Here is a 9,837-nt window from a genome sequence, read left to right as displayed (position 1 = left end):
CCCAGAGCCTTGCGCTGAGTGAGGACAGAGTGGGGATTTCCCAGCTCTTTGAGCCTCTTACTCCCCAGACAGAAGCAGTGGCAGCCTTATAGCTGGATCACCAGGCTGCTAATTCAGGAAGGGGAGACTAGGAAAGAGACTCCAGGAAAGCAAACTCTCTCATTGTTGGACTCTGCAAACGCCAACAAGCCTTGACTACCAGCGAGACTAAAGCCAATTATATGACATTGCCATAGAATCCCATCAACTGCAAATTTCTACCTAAGAGTGACATAGGGGCAGAATCTGGGGTATAGAGTCACCGACCAGAAAGAGGGAGAGAAAAGAAAAAAGGAAGAAGTTAACCTCTCAAAATCAAGAAAAATCCACAGACTTTATAACTTGTTCCACTAATTCTTTGTTGTTGTTGTTTCTTTCTTCTATCTTATTGCCTTTATTATTATTTCTATTTCTTCCACCTCAGTCCTTTTACTCTCTGCCCATCTTATGCTACCCTTTTCTTGAACTACACTACCCATGAGTGTTACAGTTTATTTCTTTTCTTCATCCTAACTCTCCTTTAGGGTTACACTCCAAAACCCTTAACTCTCACTCTCTCCCCTTTTGTTTTTTATTCCTTTCCTTTTTTTCTTCCTTCGTTTCTCTCTTACTCTTATTTTTTCCTTTCTATTCATTTCTTCTTTTCTCCTTTTACTTTTCCTCCCATTTAAGCCTCAATCACGAACAAATTATTTAATTTGGGACTCAAGTTTTTGTGGGGTTTTTTTTTTGTTGTTGTTGTTCTTTTTTTTCTTCTTCTGCTTTTGTTCTTGGTTTTTCTTTATTTGTTTGTTTTTGTGGCATTTTGGGCACTTTTTACATTGCTTTTTAACTCACTAGCATTCCTCCCAACCCAAAGTCTCCATTGTATTTAGTCTTCGCTCCACTTAATACAACAGATTTTTACTTATTATTTTTATTTTTATTTTTTTCTTCTTTAATTATTGTTTTTTCTCTCCTTTTTTCTGTTTCCCTCTCATCCCTCTCATTATATCTCTTAGTCGACCATCACTTACAAGCAAATCATTTTATGCTTGTCTAAGATTTTCTCCCTTTTTTTTTTTTTTTTGTATTTAGTAGGTCCCTAATCCCTTTTTTGCCCCTTGAACTCTTCACCCCAAATCAGGCCCTCCATTAAAGGCAGTTTTTGTTCCATTTAGCATAATATAATTCACAGGTCATCACGATATTTCCCTAAGGAGGTGAGAGGAGGGGAAGAGAAGAAAGAAAAAAGGGGGAAATAATAAATTATTACTTTTTTTTTGTGGAGTGTTTTCCTTTTTTTTTCTTTTCCTTTTTATTTTTTATTAATTCTAATTAACACTATCATCAAGACCACCTTCAGAGCCAATAAGAAAAAGGAAATCGAACATTATGGATACAAAAGACAGAGAGGTAACACAAATTGATGTGGAAAAATCTATGGAGAAAAGATTTAACATATTGGAAGCCTTGGAGCCAAATGACAGAGAATTTAAAATAGAAATCTTAAAAATACTCAGAGATATACAAGAAAACACAGAAAGGCAATTTAGGGAAATCAGAAAACAACTCAACGATCACAAAGAATATATTACCAAGGAAATTGAAACTATAAAAACAAATCAAACAGAAATGAAAAACTCAATTCAAGAGCTGAAAAACGAGGTAACAAGCTTAGCTAATAGAACAGCCCAGATAGAAGACAGGATCAGTGAAATAGAAGACAATCAACTTGAGGCACAACAGAGAGAAGAAGAAAGAGACTCAAAAATAATAAAAAACGAGAAATCCCTACAGGAATTGTCTGACTCCATCAGAAAGAATAACATAAGAATAATAGGTATATCAGAGGGAGAAGAGAAAGAAAATGGAATGGAGAATATACTCAAACAAATAATAGATGAGAACTTCCCAAGCCTGTGGAAAGAATTAAAGCCTCAAATTCAAGAAGCAAACAGAACACCGAGTTTTCTTAACCACAACAAACCCACTCCAAGGCACATCATAATGAAGATGACACAAACCAATGACAAAGAAAAAATTCTCAAGGCAGCCAGGGAAAAGAAGAATACAACATATAAAGGAAGGCCTATTAGATTATCATCAGATTTCTCAGCAGAAACTCTACAAGCTAGAAGAGAGTGGACCCCAATATTTAAAGCCCTGAAAGAGAGGAACTTTCAGCCAAGAATACTATACCCATCAAAGCTATCCTTCAAGTACGAAGGAGATATAAAAATATTCACAAATACAGAAAAGATGAGAGAATTTATCAACAGAAAGCCCCCACTCCAGGAAATACTAAAGGGGGTTTTCCAACCAGATTCAAAGAACAAAAGAAAACATAACCACAAGTAACAGCTCCACCAAGAAAACAATAAAACCAAACTTAAACTGTGACAACAAAAGAAAAAAAAAAGGGGAGAAAGGATGAAGATTAACAGTAGCAAAGGATGATGAAGCGCAGAAATACTCATAAGAAAGGGTACTACAATAAATATGGTAGGTACCCTTTTCATTACTTAATGGTAACCACCCTTGAAAAAACCACCACAAAATCACTTGACTTAAAAAAGGTAGCAACAGAGGAAAGAAGTATGGAATACAAACAAACAAAAACAAATGATAGAAAAACAAAAGAGAAGAATCAAACAAGATACAAAACTAACAGAAAGCAATTTATAAAATGGCAATAGGGAACCCACAAGTGTCAATAATTACACTAAATGTAAATGGATTAAACTTACCAATAAAAAGACACAGAGTAGCAGAATGGATTAAAAAAGAAAATCCAACTATATGCTGCCTACAAGAAACTCATCTAAGCAACAAGGATAAAAACAAATTCAAAGTGAAAGGCTGGAAAACAATACTCCAAGCAAACAACACCCAAAAAAAAGCAGGTGTAGCAATACTCATATCTAATAATGCTGACTACAAGACAGAAAAAGTACTCAGAGACAAAAACGGTCATTTCATAATGATTAAGGGGACACTGAATCAAGAAGACATAACAATCCTTAATATATATGCACCAAACCAAGGAGCACCAAAATATATAAGACAGCTACTTATTGACCTTAAAACAAAAATTGACAAAAATACAATCATACTTGGAGACCTCAATGCACCGCTGACAGCTCTAGATCGGTCATCCAAACAGAGAATCAATAAAGATATAGTGGCCTTAAATGAAATACTAGAACAACTGGATATGATAGACATCTACAGGACACTTCATCCCAAAGCGACAGAGTATACATTTTTCTCTAGTGTAAATGGAACATTCTCAAGAATTGACCATATATTGGGCCACAAAGACAATATCAGCAAATTTAAAAAAATTGAAATTGTGCCAAGCATATTCTCTGATCATAAAGCCTTGAAACTAGAATTCAACTGTAAAAAAGAGGGGGAAAAACCCACAAAATTGTGGAAACTAAACAACATACTTCTAAATAATGAATGGGTCAAAGAAGAAATAAGCGCAGAGATCAAAAGATATATACAGACAAATGAAAATGAAAATACGACATATCAGAATCTCTGGGATGCAGCAAAAGCAGTAATAAGAGGAAAGTTCATATCACCTCAGGCCTATAGGAACAAACAAGAGAGAGCCGAAGTAAACCACTTAACTTCACACCTTAAGAAACTAAAAAAGGAAGAACAAAGACAACCCAAAACCAGCCGAAGAAAGGAGATAATAAAAATCAGAGCAGAAATAAATGAAATAGAGAACAGAAAAACTATAGAAAAAATCAATAAAACAAGGAGCTGGTTCTTTGAAAAGATCAACAAAATCGACAAACCCTTGGCAAGACTCACCAAGGAAAAAAGACACAGGACTCAAATAAATAATATCCAAAATGAAAGAGGAGAGATCACCACAGACATCATAGATATACAAAGAATTATTGTAGAATACTATGAAAAACTATATGCCTCCAAATACAAAAATCTAGAAGAAATGGATAAATTCCTAGAACAATACAAGCTTCCTAAACTGAGTCATGAAGAAGCAGAAAGCCTAAACAGACCAATCAGCAGGGAGGAAATAGAAAAAACTATTAAAAACCTCCCCAAAAATTAAAGTCCAGGTCCAGATGGTTATACTAGTGAATTCTATCAAACATTCAAAGAAGACTTGGTTCCTATTCTACTCAAAGTCTTCCAAAAAATTGAAGAAGAAGCAATACTTCCAAACACATTTTATGAGGCCAACATAACCCTCATACCAAAACCTGGCAAGGATGGCACAAAGAAAGAAAACTACAGACCAATATCTCTAATGAATACAGATGCTAAAATACTAAACAAAATACTGGCAAACCGAATACAACAACATATTAAAAAAATAATACATCATGATCAAGTGGGATTCATCCCAGAATCTCAAGGATGGTTCAACATACGTAAAACAGTTAACGTAATACACCATATCAACAAAACAAAGAACAAAAACCACATGATCTTATCAATAGATGCAGAAAAGGCTTTTGATAAAATACAACACAATTTTATGTTTAAGACTCTCAACAAAATGGGTATAGAAGGAAAATATCTCAACATGATAAAGGCCATATATGATAAACCATCAGCCAACATCATATTAAATGGTGTAAAACTGAGGACTTTCCACCTTAAATCAGGAACACGACAGGGGTGTCCACTCTCTCCACTCTTATTTAACGTGGTGCTAGAAGTGCTGGCCAGAGCAATCAGACAAGACAAAGAAATAAAAGGCATCCATATCGGAAAAGAAGAAGTAAGGTATCACTTTTTGCTGATGATATGATCCTATACATCGAAAAACCAAAGGACTCCACAAAAAGATTACTAGAAACAATAAACCAATACAGTAAGGTCGCAGGATACAAAATTAACATATAGAAGTCCATAGCCTTTCTATATGCCAACAATGAAATATTAGAAAATGAACTCAAAAAAATAATCCCCTTCACGTTTGCAACAAAAAAAATAAAATACCTAGGAATAAACATAACAAAGAATGTAAAGGACCTATATAAAGAAAACTACAAGACATTGCTAAGAGAAATAGAAAAAGACATAATGAGATGGAAAAATATTCCTTGTTCTTGGATAGGAAGAATAAATATAATTAAAATGGCCATATTACCCAAAGTAATATATAAATTTAATGCAATTCCCATCAAAATTCCTATGACATTTTTTAAAGAAATGGAACAAAAAATCATCAGATTTATATGGAACTATAAAAAACCCCGAATAGCCAAAGCAATCCTAAGGAAAAAGAATGAAGCTGGGGGCATTACAATACCTGACTTTAAACTATATTATAGGGCCATAATAATCAAAACTGCATGGTATTGGCAGAAAAATAGACACTCAGACCAATGGAACAGAATAGAAAGCCCAGAAATAAAACCACATATATATGGTCAAATAATCTTTGTTAAAGGGGCCAACAACACAAAATGGAGAAAAGAAAGCCTTTTCAACAAATGGTGTTTGGAAAACTGGAAAGCCACATGCAAAAGAATGAAACTCGACTACAGCCTGTCCCCGTGTACTAAAATTAATTCAAAATGGATCAAAGACCTAAATATAAGATCTGAAACAATAAAGTACATAGAAGAAGACATAGGTACTAAACTCATGGATCTGGGTTTTAAAGAACATTTTATGAACTTGACTCCAATGGCAAGAGAAGTGAAGGCAAAGATAAATGAATGGGACTACTTCAGAATTAAAAGTTTTTGCTCAGCAAGAGAAACTGATGTCAAAATAAACAGACAGCCAACTAAATGGGAACTGATATTTTCAAACGACAGCTCAGATAAGGGCCTAATATCCAAAATTTACAAAGAACTCATAAAACTCAACAACAAACAAACAAACAATCCAATAAAAAAATGGGAAGAGGACATGAACAGACACTTCTCCCAGGAAGAAATACAAATGGCCAACAGATATATGAAAAGATGCTCAGCTTCATTAGTTATTAGAGAAATGCAAATCAAAACTACAATGAGATACCACCTCACTCCTGTTAGATTAGCTATTATCAACAAGATGGGTAATAGCAAATGTTGGAGAGGCTGTGGAGAAAAAGGAACCCTCATACACTGTTGGTGGGAATGTAAAGTAGTACAACCACTATGGAGGAAAGTATGGTGGTTCCTCAAAAAACTGCAAATAGAACTACCTTATGACCCAGCAATCCCTCTACTAGGTATATACCCCAAAACCTCAGAATCATTGATACGTAAAGACACATGTAGCCCCATGTTCATAGCAGCACTGTTCACAGTGGCCAAGACATGGAAACAACCAAAAAGCCCTTCAATAGAGGATTGGATAAAGAAGATGTGGCACATATACACTATGGAATACTACTCAGCCATAAGAAATGATGACATTAGATCATTTATAGCAAAATGGTGGGATCTTGATAACATTATACGGAGTGAAATAAGTAAATCAGAAAAAAACAAGAACTACATGATTCCATACATTGGTGGAACATAAAAACGAGACTAAGAGACATGGACAAGAGTGTGGTGGTTACCAGGGGTGGGGGGGAGGGAGGACGCAGGAGGGAGGGAGAGAGAGATTTAGGGGGAGGGGGAGGGGCACAGAGAAAACTAGATAGAGGGTGACGGAGGACAATCTGACTCTGGGCGAGGGGTATGCAACATAATTTAATGACAAGATAACCTAGACATATTTTCTTTGAATATATGTACCCTGAATTATTAATGTCATCCCATTAACATTAATAAAAATTTATAAAAAAAAAAAAAAGAAAAAACTAAGAACCATATGATTCCATACATAGGTGAGACATAAAAATGAGACTCAGGGACATAGACAAGAGTGTGGTGGTTACCGGAGCAGGGGGGGGGGGGTGGGGGAGTGGCACAAAGAAAACCAGATAGAAGGTGACAGAGGATAATTTGACTTTTGGTGATGGGTATGCAACATAATCAAATGTCAAAATAACCTGGAGATGTTTTCTCTTAACTTATGTACCCTGATTGATCAATGCCACCCCATTAAAATTAATAATAAAGGGAAAAAAAGTAGAATTTTCTGTTTTATTCTAAATCTATTGAGATACCTATTTTTTTAAAAACTCAGTGAATTAAATTAAACTACTTCTACTGAGCATTAATTGTGTGTGGACATGTTTACATATTTTTGTTTTATTTGTTTTTGTAATGTTTATTTAAAAAACAAAAAATATTTTTCTCATTTTTATTTCCATCAAAAGGAGAGTAAAGCTAACATGGTAGTGTGGGTATAATCTTCTCTCACTCAGATTTTAGGCTCAACTCCAGCACAAGCAATCACATACTGAAATGAGTTTTAAAATCTTTAAAGTGTCTTTTTCTATAGAAAATCAAGATAGTGATAAAAGTCAGGAATAAAGTACTGTGATGTGTTGACTTGTCAGCTATTGAGCAGCTTATATAAGATAATCAGGATTCTTTCCTAGTCTCTCCATCTTTATTTCTTAATGAATTTCACCCCTACATCCTCACCTTTCTCCTTCAAACTCACCTGCTACATACACTTTCAGGTTCTTTCAATGCTTTCTGCATGTACCATACCTTGTTGGTAGTACAACCTTCTTGTTTTCATCACAGTTATTTGATTAACAACAACTGATTTTGCCTCTAACTGGATTAAGAAAATTGAAATTTATTTGAAAAGTATTGAATAGCTCACAGCAGAGGCCGAGAGTAATTAGAGCAGTGCTGCAAGTCTGGGAAACAGGAAACACTACCAGGTTACTCAGGTGTTACATGTGATTCTACTGCAGTGCTTATTTCAGCAACACATGCCCTAAAATTAAAATGACATAGAGGAGATTACCATGAACCCTGTGAAATGTCACATGCAAACTCATGAAGTTTTCCCTACTTTTTTTTCATAGAGCAGGAAGGAAGAGGAAAGAAAGAAAGAGAAAAAGAGAGAAAGAGGAAAGAAAGAAAGAAAGAAAGAAAGAAAGAAAGAAAGAAAGAAAGAAAGAAAGAAAGAAAGAAAGAAAGAGAAAGAAAGAAAGAAAGAAAAAAAGAAAGGAGGGAGGGAGAAAGGGAGGGAAGAAAGCAGAATGAAAGAAAGGACAAAGAAATAAAGAGAAGGAAAGGGAGAAAAGGCAGAAAGAAAATTAAGTTGGAGATAAGGAAAAGGAAAAGAAGAAAAAGAGAGGAAGAAAGGAATCCAGGAGAAAACGAGAAAGCCTGATGGACAATGTTCTGAATAAAAACCTTCCAAAGAATGAGGCTACCTGAAAGTGAGGAACTTCTAATCAGGGACATCCTCAGTCACCAGCCAGATTACTATGTGACCCATAAACTCTGGAAAGAATTGACACTCTGAAAAGGAAGTTGACTAGATAACTTTTAAGGTCTCTGCCAATCACAGGGGTCTATGATTCTCTGATTTATACAATACTAACTTAAATGATGAGGACTTGGAGTGGGTGGGGAGTGGAGGGGTTTGTAGTAGAACTAGATGCAAGGGAACAAGCCAATCTCTAAGCAGTGGAGAGCTATGGTTAAAGCATATGTATTCCTGTGATTTTCTTACCCCCCCCCCTTATTTGATCAACACTGTGAGTACAATCTTGCTTCCTTCCAATGGTCCCAAGGGTAGCTTGACTCTCAGTTATTTCTATTAACCAATACACTAAGGACATTAGGAAGCTTCTGAAATAAGACAGCCTTGAGACTTTTGATGTTGTATGTCAAGTCTTAAAAAATTAAGAGAATATGTGTGTTGAACTCAAATTTCCTCAGCCTCTGGTGAAAGTATAGTTTTCAACATCATAAATCCTTTGGTACCTGGGTTTGTTTTACCATTGGAAAACAGTAATTCTATTGCCAAAGGGGTGCAGGAAACTTTAGATGCCTTTTTAAAAAATAATTAGATTTTATAAACTAATATTTTTGTAATTAGTATAAAAAAGATTTTTTTTTCTTTTGTAGTAGACATAAATATAATACTTGTTCGTAAAAGTATACAAAATAGCATTTCAGGTGCTTTAAATGCAAAACTTTAAAATAATCAAGAATTGAAGCCTTTCTTCAAATGCTAAATTGCCCAGAAGTTTCCATCAGTTGGCTTGTTCTACTATACAGAAGTCTCATCATATAGGACAGAAGTGAGATATTGTCAAGTATTAAAACATGCTGTTTACTCATTATAAGTAAAAAAAAAAAGAGAATCGCTACAAAATGACTGTGTGAAATTGAAAAGAATAAGAACAAAATCCCACAAGATATCAGGATACAAATTATAACTTTAACCATGTCTCTTTACTGGATAACATGGCCTCATTAACATTTACAAATGCTTGGAATTTAATCTCTATTCTAAGCACTAGTATTTCAGTTGTTTCTACATTTCCAATAGACAGGTACACAGTCAATAATTGAGCTGTATAGTTGTAAAACTAGCTGAGAGCAGGGACTGGGTGTGGAATTCCTGATTAGAAGTGACACAGCGACTGCAAAGCAGCACTTTGTACCGGTACTGTGTGTTTCTTTGGTGCACCTCAAAGGGGGCGTGGCAGGACTCTGTCAAAAGCCATGGTTCCCAGTCCAAATCATTTCCTGGTTAGCTTTGTCAGGAAAATTACATTTCCTAAAGTTACTAGACATGTTAATGTGAGTTTGTGGTGGTGGTGGTGGTGGGGGGGGGTGTATTTAGGGAGGAGAGGTGTATATCTGGAGAGCATTTTATAAAGTAAATTCATGTTTATTCTCTTATGCAATTCTGAAACTTGAGCAATAAGAATGGCCTATTTTAAAGATTAACATGAGG

At 35.1% G+C, this 9,837-nt stretch overlaps 1 non-coding gene across 1 annotated transcript; it reads left to right on the top strand.

The window, feature by feature from the left end:
• The first annotated feature begins 7,830 nt into the window (after window positions 1–7,830).
• Window positions 7,831–7,936, top strand: LOC136390337 (U6 spliceosomal RNA). The gene has a single exon (XR_010748741.1). It is a non-coding gene; the product is annotated as a U6 spliceosomal RNA (small nuclear RNA).
• The last annotated feature ends 1,901 nt before the right edge of the window (window positions 7,937–9,837 follow it).

Source organism: Saccopteryx leptura, chromosome 1 (assembly GCF_036850995.1).
Source record: "Saccopteryx leptura isolate mSacLep1 chromosome 1, mSacLep1_pri_phased_curated, whole genome shotgun sequence".
Classification (NCBI taxonomy): Eukaryota; Metazoa; Chordata; class Mammalia; order Chiroptera; family Emballonuridae; genus Saccopteryx; species Saccopteryx leptura.
The sequence above is the reverse complement of the archived record's forward strand: the minus strand, read 5'-3'. Positions and strand labels throughout refer to the sequence as shown.